General features: G+C 45.5%; 1 long non-coding RNA gene across 1 annotated transcript in view; it reads right to left on the bottom strand.

Annotated features, from left to right (window-relative positions):
• Nucleotides 1–13,998, bottom strand: part of LOC102489258 (uncharacterized) — an 84,901-nt gene that overhangs the window by 51,799 nt on the left and 19,104 nt on the right. The window contains exon 4 of the long non-coding RNA XR_335483.2: nt 7,781–7,946. This is a non-coding gene — a long non-coding RNA (uncharacterized LOC102489258). The remainder of the gene's footprint in view (nt 1–7,780; nt 7,947–13,998) is intronic.

Genomic DNA, 13,998 nt, shown 5'->3' with positions numbered 1-13,998 from the left:
CGCCAAGGTTGGGCGATCTATCTGGGTGCTGAATAAAGGACGGGAAGAGAACCTCACGTTATGAAGTACCTACCATGTGCTAGGTACCGTCCTGCATTATTTCATTGACTTTCATTCCCAGGAAGCTTTGGGGTAGGTGTTCCCATTTTTTCGCCTGCGAATCTGGGTCAGATAGGGGAAGCCACCTGGCCAAGAATACAAAACCCTGGGGTGGAACAGTGGATTCCAACACGACTCTGTCCAGGTCTCCTTCCGCCCATCGCGCTGCCCTGGGCGGCGCAGAGGTTCGGCAAGAAGCTAGGCGTGCGACGCGAGAGTGGCGCGACTACCGCGCGGCGTTTCTGGGCGCCGTCTTCTTCCTTGGGTTTCCTTCGCCTGCCGCTTAGGGTGGCGGAAGACTGCTCAGTTCTGCAGGTTAGCTGATTAGCTGCCGCCTCACCTGCTCGCCTTATTTAGCAGCCGGAAGTCGCACACCCTGCGACCGCTGACCCAGAACCCCTGGTTGTGTCACTGCCAAAGTCTGTGTCACCCCGGAGGAGCCACAGGTGAGCCCAGGACGCGCGTTTCTCTCGCCTCCTCCCGAGTCCCCGCACCGCATCCGGTCCCCGAGCAATGGAAACTGGTCCAGCCACCCTTTCCTGGCCCGGCCCTGCCCACGCCCACCCCGCAGCGGCCCCAAACAGGTTTCTTCACTTTCCCTGGCTCAGCTCCTGCCGGGGGCAAGGAAGGTTGCTCAATGTGCCTGAGGAGAGGCTGGTTCTCCTGAGACCTATCACCAGCATATCAGCCAGGTGAGCCCAGCTCTAGCCACCCGGCACTCTCATCCGTTGGCGTACCTAGGACCACCCAGCCAATCCTTTCTGTTCCTTGGTATGTGCGTGCAGCTATCAGCGCAGACCCTCCGGGTCCCATGGGGAAGCAGGGCTGGATGGAAGGCCTCCTCTCCTCCCTCCCCACCCCACTGGATCCATCCACCGGAAAATGGGTACAGGACGTAGGTGTGTCAGGCAGACAGACTGATCTCTCGTCTCATGCACCCTAGGACCTGAGGAATTCCCAGGAATCCTCCACTTCTTAGTAGACAGCTTGGGCACAAAATCCAGCCAAGTGACAGAAGGAATTTGTTCACAAATATTTATCAAGTGCCAGCCACTGCACTAGGCCCTGGGATACCGTCATGACCCAGACACAGTCCCTGCCCCCAGGTCCCAATCTAGTGAAGAGTCAGACAGGTAACATATTTTTGTCCTCCAGCTAAGAGCTCAGGGAGAGCAAGTCTTGGTGTCATAAAGTGATAAAAAAGACCAGGCCACTTGTTCTGTGCCCGGGGTGATTCACGTACTCTCCCTGACCCTCAGTGTCTTCATCTATAAAATAGGAACAATGATAATACCTGCTTTATAGAACAAAGCCTGGCCCAAGTAGGCATTAATTAATGTAATCTAATGTTATTTTCTTCTGGCACACACTCTTCAGACAATCCCTTAATGTAACCCCATGTGGTTGCCAACACAGGTAACCTCATACTCATTTTACAGACCCAGGCACATTAACCTGATGGCCCATGTCTGGTAAGTGTTCAAGACCAGGCCCTTGGAGAGGGGGTGACCTGAAATAGGGGATATTATGACCTTCTTCTACCATCCCTGAAAACCCCAACGACTGGTTGAAGGTGAACTGTCTGAGAAGCTTCCTGTGACCTAAATCCTGTCAACTATGCCCATTCACCAGCCAGAAGATACAAACAGCCACACTTTCACCGTTTTCGCCCCAACGTGCACTTCATGCCAGGAGACTCCTCATTAAGGAGCCACATTTAAAAAGAGGGAAATGTATGATCATTGATCACCTCCTATATGTCAGGCACTACACAAGACGGGCTTGCTTTATCTGGTGTGAGACATCTTACGTGGCCAGGGAAAGGAGGAGGACAAAATCACCTCACAGCCAGCCACTCTCCAGAATGGAACTGCACACAAACCCGTAGAACCCAGAGTGTTCTTTCTCAAATGCAAAAGTGATCCTGTTAAGATCTCTCAGTTGCCTCCCACAGCCTCCACAACAAGGTCGACCCTGCAGAAAGACATACCCAGTTGGCCACGTCATCACATCCGCCATGCCTTCTTACCTCCCGGCCCCTGTACTATGTGCAATCTCTTCTTCCTGGAAGGCCCTTCCTAGTTCCTCACTTCCTTTCCTACTTGTATTTCATTAAATCTTATTGATCCTTCAGCTTTACAAATGTCACTTCTGCTTCCTTGTCCACTCAGATGCAGCTAGGTCCCGACGAGGCTCCACACTAGTACAGTCTTATTAAGTATCTGTTTAACAGTCTTTCCCCAAATGGTGAGTTCCTTAGGGACAGGGACTATGTCCTATTCCACATTGTGGCTCTTACTAGGCGTTCAATAAATGTTTAGTGTATGGATGAGAAAAGGTTGAGCACAAAAACTGTCCCCATTTAGCAGAGGAGAAATTAAGTTGCAAAGAGGCCAAAAAGGCCTGTCAAAGGTCAGACGGGTGGTTAGTGGGTAAGTTAACCCAGGGCTAAATCACTCAGTCTTGTTTGACTATTTCACTTATATTGAAGCTAATGCAGCCCCCATTTAAGTCCTATCATCGAAGTTGTTCTTATTACTGTCTTTCAGTATTGCACAAAAATAAGACTCGGGTCCTAATAATTACAAATATCAATCTTCAAGTCTATACTTGGTCTCAGGCACTAATTTTAGGTGCCTGAGACACATAACACCTCATGACATCTTAGAGAGGCCACCATTGTGGAAGCTTTTTAATGGATGAGGAAGCCGGTACAGAAAGGTTAAGTGATTTCCCCAGTGTTTCACAGCCTTCAAATCTAAGGTCTCCAACTCCTAAGCTCCAAGATCTTTCCACCTCCCCATGCAGCCTCCTGACCATGTCTCTGGAACCAACTCTCAGGCAGTGATAGACCCCACGGGAGCCCCAGTCCCACCCCCCAAAACGATGAGTTACATAACCACTAAGCCTCCTCTGGACTTGACCCAAATATCATCCTAACATTGGCATTTTTCTCTGCTCACTCTTCCCTTCTCCACAGAAAAGGATCTGCTCTCCAAGCATCTGCACTGGCTCCACCTCTAGGGAAAAGACCTGGCATATGAAGCCATCGTTGTTCCCAGTAAGTGGCCCCTTGAGAACCGGGCAGGTAGAGGCAGATCCTCTCATCCACAGGTGTCTCAACAAACGAACGATTTAGCAATTACACACACCCTTTGCTAGAGCTCCCTCAGTCTACCTGGACTCCAAGAAACTGTTCCCAACTTTAGGGTCACCTCAAGAGCTTCTATAAAGTGCTTGCAGTGCTTCATTTACTTAACAGTTATTTGAGCACCTCCTATATGCCCAGCATGTAGCTAATGATGTTCCCTTGGAGCCCCTGTGCATCTCCAACTACTAGAGACAAGGAAATTCCTCCAAACCATTCCGCACCTGACTAGAAGTTCCATGAGGGCAGGGGCTCTGTCTATTGTGTTAGTCACTATCCAGTACCTAGCACCATGCCTGACCCATGGTAAACCCTCATTAAATACTGTGGCATGACTGAACAGCTAAATATTAAATAATCCATTCAGCTCCTAAAAGTTGTTCCTAATTCTCCACTTAGAGAAAAAGGGACTCCATTTAGGGTCAAAAGGGACCATAAAGACAGAAAGGAAAAAAAAAAACAAAAAAACTGTCAACCAGCTGGTGGTGTGGTAGTTAAGGTAGCTGGATCCCATATGGCCAACAGCATAGTTTGAGTCCTGGTCCCAGCAGCTTGAAAACACACTGGGAGGGAACCAGCAGTTAGCGTAATGGCTATGTCGCTGGACTCCCACATAGTCGACCGCGGTTCGTGTCCCGGACCCGGTGGCTTAAAACTCACGCCGGGCGCGTGTGCGTGCGTGCCCAAGATCCCGAGAGGAGAATGGAGGAGAAGGGATTGCGGCGTGACCATCCCCCCTGGGGGGTGATTTCTCGCTTTCTGTCTCTAGTGAGCATGCCCTATGTAAAAAGCAAAAAACAAAAAACAAAACAAAAAAACAACAACAACAACAAAAAAACCACACTGGGAGAATGTGCATGTATGCCCAAAATCTCTAGAGGGGAACAGAGAAGAAAGTGGTGTGGCCATCCCCCCGGGGGGGGGGTTCTTTCTCACTTTTCCTCTCTCTTTTTCTCTATGTCTCTCTCTGAAAAGGACAAACACCCTATAGTAATTTTTTTTAAAGGTGCCAGCAGGCGGCATGGTGGTTGAGGTGCTGGATTCCCACATGGCCGACCATGGTTTGAGTCCTAGTGGCTTGCTTTCTTTCTCCAGAAAGTGAGAAATCACCCCCTAGGGGAATGGTCATGACGCAATCCCTTCTTCTCCATTCTCCTCTCGGGATCTTGGGCACGCACGCACAGGCGCCCAGCGTGAGTTTTAAGTCACCGGGTCCGGGACGCAAACCATGGTCGACTATGTGGGAGTCCAGCAACATAGCCATTACGCTAACTGCTGGTTCCCACTTTCTTTCTCTTTCTCTGTCTCTCTCTCATAAGCATACATGCCCTAAAGCAAATTTAAAACAATAATAATAAATAAAATTAAATCATTCTTTTTTTTTTAATTTTTTTAAACAATCAATCACTATTTCTCATTTTGCTTATTAAAAAGACTTCACCCATCATGAAATACTTCCCAGACCGGTTCAGTTGAGAATACTATACATGTCATCATCAACAGATAATAAACCATATCTATTTCTCATTAACATCCTGCCTCTCTATTGTTCACTGCTGTCTTTATCCTCTTCTCTCTCCTTTTTTTTTTTTTTACTTTGTTTTTTATTATAAATTTTTTTTTTCTCATCACAACACACATATGAATTTTCCATCCAAAATACACTGTGCATTGGCTCAATCCAGCACATCAACATATATGTTCTCAGCAAATGATTTCCCAATTTTTGTGTCCTGCATACCTTACCTTTTGTTTTGCCATCCTAGATTCCCCATCCCCACCCTCTGCCATGTCCCATCTTCCTCCTCCATTGTCCCTAACAAAGAAAGACTAAATTACTCTAAATTGCCTCATTTTATAGAAAAAAAGACCCAAAAAGTATAGATACAAAGTCTGGATACAGCTCAGGCCTCCTGACTTCAGCCTCGCACCTTCTCTGAGTTAGACCTTACTCTAAAACCATAGACTTCCTCTCATATTCACCTGGGCCAGGTGAAGCAGGGAGCATTACCACTGTGGAGTGGCAGAGACAGACAATGGAGGTGCAGAGAAGTGAAGTGAAGTGATGTGCCCAGAGGAATTTCTCCACCATGGCCCATATAACAGTCCATTCTGCCCCAGCCCTGCACGCCACTGCTGTGTGCTTTGTAGGCCCAAAAAGAGACTTGAAAGGACAGGTCATAGGGTACCAAAGACTTTCTTTTTTGTTATTCATCCTGCTTCTGGAAGATTTGGTCACTCCATCTGCCCAACGCAAAAAGTAAGATCATTCCAGTGTTCAAAATTACCATTTACTCTTACTCCTCTAATGGGCCAGAGGTCAAATGTTCTCAAATGACACTGAGGGTATCTTTTACTTTTTAGAGTGGCACTGAGCCTTTGGGAGACATTAGAGCCCATCTCAAATCTCAGGAGTCCGCCTGCACTCCATGTACACAGGGACTCTCTGACTGCAGGCTCATCCAGGCACAGGTCCCTGCTGTCCTTTGAGTGACTGGGCCATTACAGCCGCACACTGTGGTGATAGGGAGGGGTGGGACTGTCTGGAATGGAGGCCAGGTGCTTAGGAAAATGAGAAAAAGCCAAATAAACAAGAGTGACTGTGTTGTAACCTCCTGACAATCACGCTCAAGTGACCTGGAGTGAAGATGTTTATCTCTGGGGAAAAGCAGCTTAGTTATTCTGGAAGGAAGAGATAGAGCATTTCTTTTTCTAAAAGAAAAGGGACAGGATCATGAAATCATTTACAACTTTATGGAAAACAGAACATCAGTTGCTGTGGTATGGTGGTCATACAAGTGCCCTGCGTAGGCTGGAAGGCATATGGCAGCCACAGGTTTGGATCCCCAGGTTGGCCTGTAAATACCCTAGGTACCCAAGGCTCGCTCACGCTCGCTCGCTTTCTCTTTCTCTCTCTCTCTCTCTCTCGGGTGTCCGTTCTCTATCATAAGGAAAAGAAAAACAGAATGTCCCACCAATAACTTTAAAATGCCAGTGTGGCCTATTGTTCAGACGGCATTGGGCAGGCACCCAGCTTTGCTCCATACCAGCTGAGTGACTTTCAGCACACTGCCTGACCTTCCCAAATCTGCCTCCTGGACTACACAGTGCTGCTAACGGTGGCCCCTTGGCAGGGGGTTGTGAAAACTAACTGATGTCACAGATGGACCGCACCAAGCACTGTGCCTGACACACAGTGGGTGCTAAACTGTTCCTTGTTTTTTAAAGAATAGAAATTGGCTAGTCATGGAAAAACCCAGGGGCCCCCAGTGAAGTACGATCTACCAGGGTTCAACAGACCCATTTCTCAATCATTTGTTCAGGAGCAGCCCCCACACCATGTGACGAGCCTCCCACACAGTGGGTTTTTGCACTTCCTTTCCTGTTCCCCTGGAGAATGCATTTAGCCACTCAAATCACAGTTATGACAACTCACCCAGCAGGATTCCCTCAGACCTGCTGGCATGTGTGCACACATATTAAAAATGCATGCAATGCAATGCTGCCTGACACAGTAAGTGGCTTCCTCCACGCACATTCAATGAAACAGTAGAGCCAAACGGAAGAAGCAGGTACTTTGGAGCTGGATGGATGTGGGTTTAAATCCGTTTCCTTCTTCTACTATTGCTGTGATCTGGGGCAAGTCTCTGTAAGTCTCAGTCCCCTTACATGAAAGATGGTAACTACAATTCCTAACTTTCAAACATCTGAGGGTCGTATAAGACAATGTGTGTACACAATGGTGTCATGTGTTATAGGGCCTGAATGATAATGTATTGGATAAATGCCAGGAATATGAACTGGGAGGCAAGAAGAAGAGTAGCCCAGTAGCTTACCTTCCTTGTAGTGTTTTACTCAACAAAGTAGTCTCCGTGGGCTGTTTGTCTCTGACACGAAGACTTTGACTTTAACTGCCCTTGCTGTTATAGACTTGCTTATATTTTGGCCCAACATGCTTGAGAGCAGACTGAGTGTGCATGCCATGTCCCCCTCATCCATCCCAAATGCCCAGTGTCTAGTCCTCAGTGAAAGCTTGGGACAATTGGGATTCCTTTCACCTTGAGCCTCTTCCCAAGGCTCCAACTCATGCCCTTCCTCTCCTGTCTCTTTGAGTCTACTGAGATGAGGTGATTGGTAGAGAGTAGGAGAGTAGAGACAGAGAAGGGAACAAGAGAACCACTCCAGATTTGGTCTAGGCATTTTTGAATGGGAAATAAAGTTTTTAAAGTATTGTAAAAGGAGAAACTCTCTCTCCCTCCTCCCCTTGTCATTTATCTGTTCAAGTGTCAGGTGGAGAAAAAGGAAGACAAAGCAAAGTGATCCAGATATGAGACAGATTGGAATTTGAGACTCATCTAACTATTTTTGCATACTACAGAAAGCTTTAGCCAGCTTCCTCCTATTTCACCAGCCCACCATCTTGATGAGGCAGATACTGCAAGCCCATCCTACAGGTGGTAGAACTGAGGACAAGAGAAGTATAGCTATTTACTGAGATCATACAGGAGAGAAGTGCCAGATGGGGGCTCAAACCTGAGTCTTCCTGTTCCTTGTCACAGGTTCTTTTGGTTATGGGGCCATTTCTCCACAGGACAAAAAAGAGGAATTCCAAGTCATTGGTCCATCTCAAGCTCGTCTATTCTGCTGCTATTCTGACAGTCCATATGCACAGGGTTTCATCAAAATACACTTGTGACTTCTGTATAGACAAAAACAAACAAACAAAACCACTCCTGACTTTTGCATGTTTTCATATAAGTTATAGTGCTTTTTTAATGCTAATAAGTATATTTTAAAATCTTACTGGAGGGTTAGCCATTGGCATGGTGGTTGAGGCAGCTGGATCCCACATGACCGATAGTGTACTTTGGATCCTGGACATGGAGGTTTGAAAAAATATGAGCACATGTATGTGCTTTAATTCCAAAGAGGAGACTATCTTCCTGATGTGTGCTTGTGTGCTTTTCACTTTCTCTCTCTCTCTCTCTCTCTCTCTCTCTCTCTCCAGCACATGTGCCCTATGGCAAAAGTAAGTAAATAAATAATAAAGTAAAAACTACTAGAAATCACTTTTCTCAAAAGGCACTCTCTAATTTTTATGTTTAATATGCAGATCTGGCCATGTCGGTCCCCTCCCTAAAATCTTTCTGTAGCTCTCCTTGCTCTTTGGATGCATTGCAGTGTTCAGTTCAGTCTGATCTTTCTCCACCTCTCTGGTCACCTACTTTGCACAGTCTAACGAAGGTCAGGCTTGCTTTCTCCTGTTCCTTCTTCCTAGAACACTTACTTCTTTTGACCTGGCTGGCTCCTACTCCCTTAAACTTTAGGCTTCCAGTGAGACAAGACTTCCTCTAGGAAGTCTCCTCCAACCACTCCCCTTCAGGGTTGTAACCAGGACTTGCTAATACCCCAAAGCCTCAGCCTCTACATCCTGAACTAGAAATGCCTGTTTTACTGTTCCTCTCCTCAATCTATGAACTCCCTGAAGGCATAGACTGCTTTGTCATTTCCACTTCTCAACACTCAACATAGCAGGGCTCAAGGAGTGTTTCTGAATCAAAAAATTAATAAATCACCCCTGTGCCCACCTTCAAGTAGGGTTTGCTTTCATTCTTCCCTTGAAAGTGCGATTGCTCAGCTGTGTGTGTCTTCTGTCCTCTTCTCGGATCTGAAATTCCTGGAGGGCACTATACTGGGTTAGATTGTGTCCTCCAAAAAGATATGGCCAAGTCTTAATCCCCAGTACTTGTAAATGCTGATTTCAAAACAGGGTCTTTGCAGATGTCATTAAGGATCTCATAATGAACACATCTGGAATTTAGAGTGGGCCCTAAAGCCAATAACTGGCACCCTTGTCAGAGAAAGGAGAGGGAGATTTGAGACATAGACACATGCAGAGCAGAAAACCATGTGAAGATCAAGGCAGGGACTGGAGTGACTCTGCTGAAATCCAAGTGACATAAAAAGTCACCAGAACTGGAAGAGGTAAAGAATGGATTCTCTCTTCGTGCCCTCCGATGGCATGGCCCTGCCCACACCTTGATTTCTAGGTGATTTGGCCTCTAGAACTGTGAGAGAATCATGTCTGCTGTTTGAAGCCCCCAAGCTTGTAGTGCTTTGTCATTAGCAGCCCAGGACACTAATATCAACAGAAACATGCCCCTCCCTGCTTCATACCCACCCACACACATCCAAATCCTCAACCTCAGTGTGCACACAGTAGGCCTCTATGAAAGCCTCCATGAGGTGCTAATGTTGAAAGACCTTGTCATGAGCCATCTCTGTTGTCTGGGTCACCTATCTCGATGGTTGACCAAAGCCAAAGACAGCATATGAACATAGCACACTCATGTATACCAGCATGGAAGGCAATTAGCATCTACCGAGGGCTCACCATGGGCCAGCCGCTCCACCCACGGTGTCTGACTTAGTCATCTTTCATTCAACACATTTTATTGACCACCTGATCTTCAAATAGGTCTGCTTTATGGAGCAGGGAACCCAGGCTCAGGCAGGTGAGCAACCTGCTTGAGCTCTCCCAGTAAATGAGCAGTGGTACTGGACTGGAACCCCAGGCACCCAGCGAGCTTTTCAAAGGTGTTAGAGTTTATGACGTGAACAGAATCTGGGCAGGGAGGGTAGAGAAAAGGGAGAGAACGGGTGGAGAAGTGATTCAGCTCAAACAGACATTGCGTTTTTGTTTTCATAATCTGGGAACAATTAGATATCACACCTTTGACTTTCAATTTGTTATGGTGGAGCTAAATATAAACCTTGAGTGATCTTTATCTGTGATTGATACATGTCTGTACGAGAAAAATTAATCACATTGTAAAGCTGCCATGGGAATTCTGGACAACATCGCAACAACTATGACACAATGAAAACAGGTACGTCACTTCCACACAGGAAATAGCACTGGACCCGAAGGCACTTGTGTAAAGGGAGTGGGCCCCTTTTCCTCCTCGGCAGGTTTGGGTAAGATAGATGTTGTCAGTAAACTATCCAGGTCTGGAATTACCTGGAGCATCTAGGCAGGCTATTCTCTGCCATTTCACTAAGGGGGTCACACACTTTCGTAACTTCAGCAAGTATTTATTGAGCACCTGCTATAAACCAGGCTCTGAGAACACAAAACAAAACAAAACAGAACATGTTCTGTGAGAGGGGTAATAAAAATATAAAATGAATACATGTCATTACAAGTGAGAAGAAAATAAATTGGAGGGTTGAGAGTGATCGGGGTTGGAGGGTGTATATAAGGTTACCAAAGAAGGTCTTTCTGAAAAGGTGCCATGTGGGCCAAGGCCTGAGGAAATGAGAGGAAAAGGGAGTTAAAAGTATCGAAGAGTCCAAACCAAGAATGTGCTTGGAAAGTTTCAGTAACAGTCAGGAGGCCTTGGGGCTGGAGCAGAGTAAGAGCGGGGGGGAAAGGGCAGACAGTTTGCTGGGAAACAGTTCACACACAGCCTCCTAGGCTCACTGAACAGAGGGCCCCAGAGAGCACCATGATTGGGTTAGGATTTGGAAGGGCTGCTCTGTGCAGACAATAAAACAGCAGGGGCTGGTTAGAAAGCTGGGCAACAGTCAGGAGGCAGAGGAAAATGGCCTGGACGGATGATTTCAATCGCAATGGATGATTGCTGACCAAAAAGGAGGAAGAAAGGGAAGTGAGAAAAGGGGTGGGAAGGAGACGAAAAAATGGAGTGAAAAAAGAATATTCCTGTTTGTATTCATATCAAACAAAAATCCAATCATCAATCATTGAACACTAAGACTCTAGGATGGGAAAAAAGGAGGAAATGACCAGGCTTTGCTAGCTCTTTCCTCTGTGTTATCTGCTGTACTGGGTCTTCAGTTTCCCACTTCATCGTACAACAACCATTGGAGGTAAGAGTAATGAGTCTTTATTATACAGATGAGGAATTGGAGGCCCTGATAAGTTACCTAATTTCTCCAAGGTCACATAGCCAATGTAGGGATGCAGAGGCATTAGCTAAGTCCAAAGACTCCTCTTTTAAGACTCATTTGTGCTGGTACAGAGAAGTATACAGACATAGTTCCTGCCCTGAAAACCTCCCTGACATGAACTCCCAGAGGTCAGAACTGGTATTATCCTACTTTTTTAAAAATGTGAAAACTGGGACCAGCAGATAGCACAATGGCAGATGGTATAATGGTTATGTCGCTGGACAGACATAATGGCTAAGTAGCACATGGCTGACTGCAGTTTGAGTCCTGGACCTGGCAGCTTGAAACTCACACCAGGAACATGTATGTGTGTGTGTGTGTGTGTGTGTGTGCCCAAGATCCCTAAAACAGAATAGAGGAGAAGGGATTGCAGTGTGGTCATCCCCCTGGGGGTGGAGGGTGGGGATGATTTCTCACTTTCTGTTTCTCTGTGTTTCACTGGTGAGCACTCGCACCCTATAGCAAAAATCTCTCTAAAAACAAACAAACAAAAAGGCGAAAATTCATACCCAAAGAACTTAAGTAACTTGCCCAAGTCCTAACAGTTGGTAAGTGGCAGAGTCAAGATTCAAACCCTGGTCTAGCTCTACATATCTTAACTACTACCTCGTATCATTATATGCAGAGGCTTCAAAGAGTTTGTGGAAAATGGAATTAAAGTATGGTTTATTTTGGTGCAAAATAATTTTGAACCAAAATGTCCAAGCATAGATTTTTTTTTCATATCATTTATTTTTATGAACTCTCTGAAGACCCTCTTATACATAGTTGTTCAGAGTTTCAATCGAATATATTTCAACTCCCTTACAGATAAATGCTAGGTTATGATGGGAACCAAGTCATCTGAGTCCACTCCTACCCTAAAATTTCCTGAAGAACACACACGTATTTATTGACATATATGCCTACACATATAGATATGGCCACACCCATAAGGTACACAAACATGCAACATTCCAAAGTCAATTGCTTCCCAAATTATCCTGTTATCTCGGTCTCTGGAATTTAAGTCATTCACTCAGTTATGTTGAATTGCCAAAGTCATCTTGTCCATTCCTAACAGGTATACAGATGGAATCTTCAGATTACTTAAAAAAAAATCAGCTGGAAAAACTGTTTATTTTCTTCAGAAGCTCAGGGAAGGGGTGGAGGTTGGAAAGATGAAATCTCAAATGTTCATCCTTTAGCCATTAGGAAACTCCACGAAACCCAAATTCCTAAGACCCTGCTTATTCTCTGGAAATGCAGACTGGTCTCTAATTCAGTTCCAAACATCAGAAAGAAAATGCTCCCTATAGACAGGTGCTATGGTGTGGGGATGTATGTGAAAACTAAAGTTGTCTCTCATAGTCCTGAGCTTTATGCCTGTTCCTACCTCTTCCCAAGCAGGAGACTGGGTTCTCTTATAAACAAAGTAAGGATAATTTAATACCTACTTCTATATATTATCTCTTATAAGATAAGATCCCTGAGATAAAATGTCAAGCCACACAGTTGTTTAATAGATCTTCAGCTTCCCTCTTCTTTCCAGCAATGAGGCTGATGAAGAGCAAAGTTCAGAGTCTTGACCTTTCCCCTACAGGGTAGAGAGTCACTAACTTCCAACTAAGCGAACCTATAATTACTATCTTTGGCCACCACAGGAAGAAGTTAAAAAAAAAAAAAAGTTAGATGTTTGCACACAGCAAGGCAGGCCCAGGCATCATTACTACGTTGCTAGGTGTTGTTAAGCCACCCACCTAGCCACAGAGTGGGCAGCAATTAATGTAATTAGTGCAGTGATGAGTGTCCTTTGCAATGATAAATAGCTTGGCCCTGCAGAACCTGACAGACCTGCTGTTCCCACAAGGCTGACCCTGAACGTCCACTTGGGGAGTGGTGTAATGTAGTTTAGTAGAAAGAGACCTGGCATGGAGTCAGATGGGAGCAGATGAAATTCCTGTCTTTGCTAATTCCTAGCTGTGTGACTGAAAGCAAGTCACCTCACTTCTCTCAGCCTCCCTTTCCTCAACTGTCAAATGAGGTTAATAAGATTCCCACAGGGTTGTCACAGTTTTCTTCTCCTCCTCCATCATCCTCATCACGTCATCATCGTCATCACAGGAAAACCCAACAAGGTTGATGTTGAACTGCCAAAGGGTAGGGAGCTGAAGCAGCCCATTTCGTTTTCTGTGGCTAAATTCAGAGTGCAAAGCACTGATTTGATTGACCCTAGGGAAATGACTGGAGTTTGGGATGCAAAGAATATTGATACCCACCAAAAAAGGGGAGAGGAAGTACTCCTTGAATTGGTTAATTATTTAAGATAGTGTTATAAATAAGGACCACAAATGTGATCGTAGTTGTGCAGCTTACATAAAACATAAGCACTACAGCAGTCTGGCAGTTGGTTAGAAAAGCACAAACCTGCTTGTAACTTTGGATCTGGCAATTCCATCTTGAGAATGGATGTCTTCACAAAAGAATCAAATACAGTCAGGCATAGCTTAGCAACAGAAATACATTCTGAGAAATATGCCACTAGGAGATTTTGTTGATGACAAACATCACAGAGTGTACTTAACGAACCTAGATGGTACACCCTACGACACACCTAGGCTCTGTGACCATCCATAGGTAGTCCATCACTGACCGAAACACTGTTATGGGGGCAGTCCATAATCCAACGTAGGGGTGTGTGTGTGTACAGTTACTGATAATCATCAGTATTTACTAATTTAAGTAGTTAGTGGTTACTGAGTGCCTGTTGGTACCAGTGATAGAGACCTTGAGTGTAGGGA

Source organism: Tupaia chinensis, unplaced genomic scaffold (assembly GCF_000334495.1).
Source record: "Tupaia chinensis unplaced genomic scaffold, TupChi_1.0 Scaffold000425_1, whole genome shotgun sequence".
Lineage (NCBI taxonomy): Eukaryota > Metazoa > Chordata > Mammalia > Scandentia > Tupaiidae > Tupaia > Tupaia belangeri.
The sequence above is the reverse complement of the archived record's forward strand: the minus strand, read 5'-3'. Positions and strand labels throughout refer to the sequence as shown.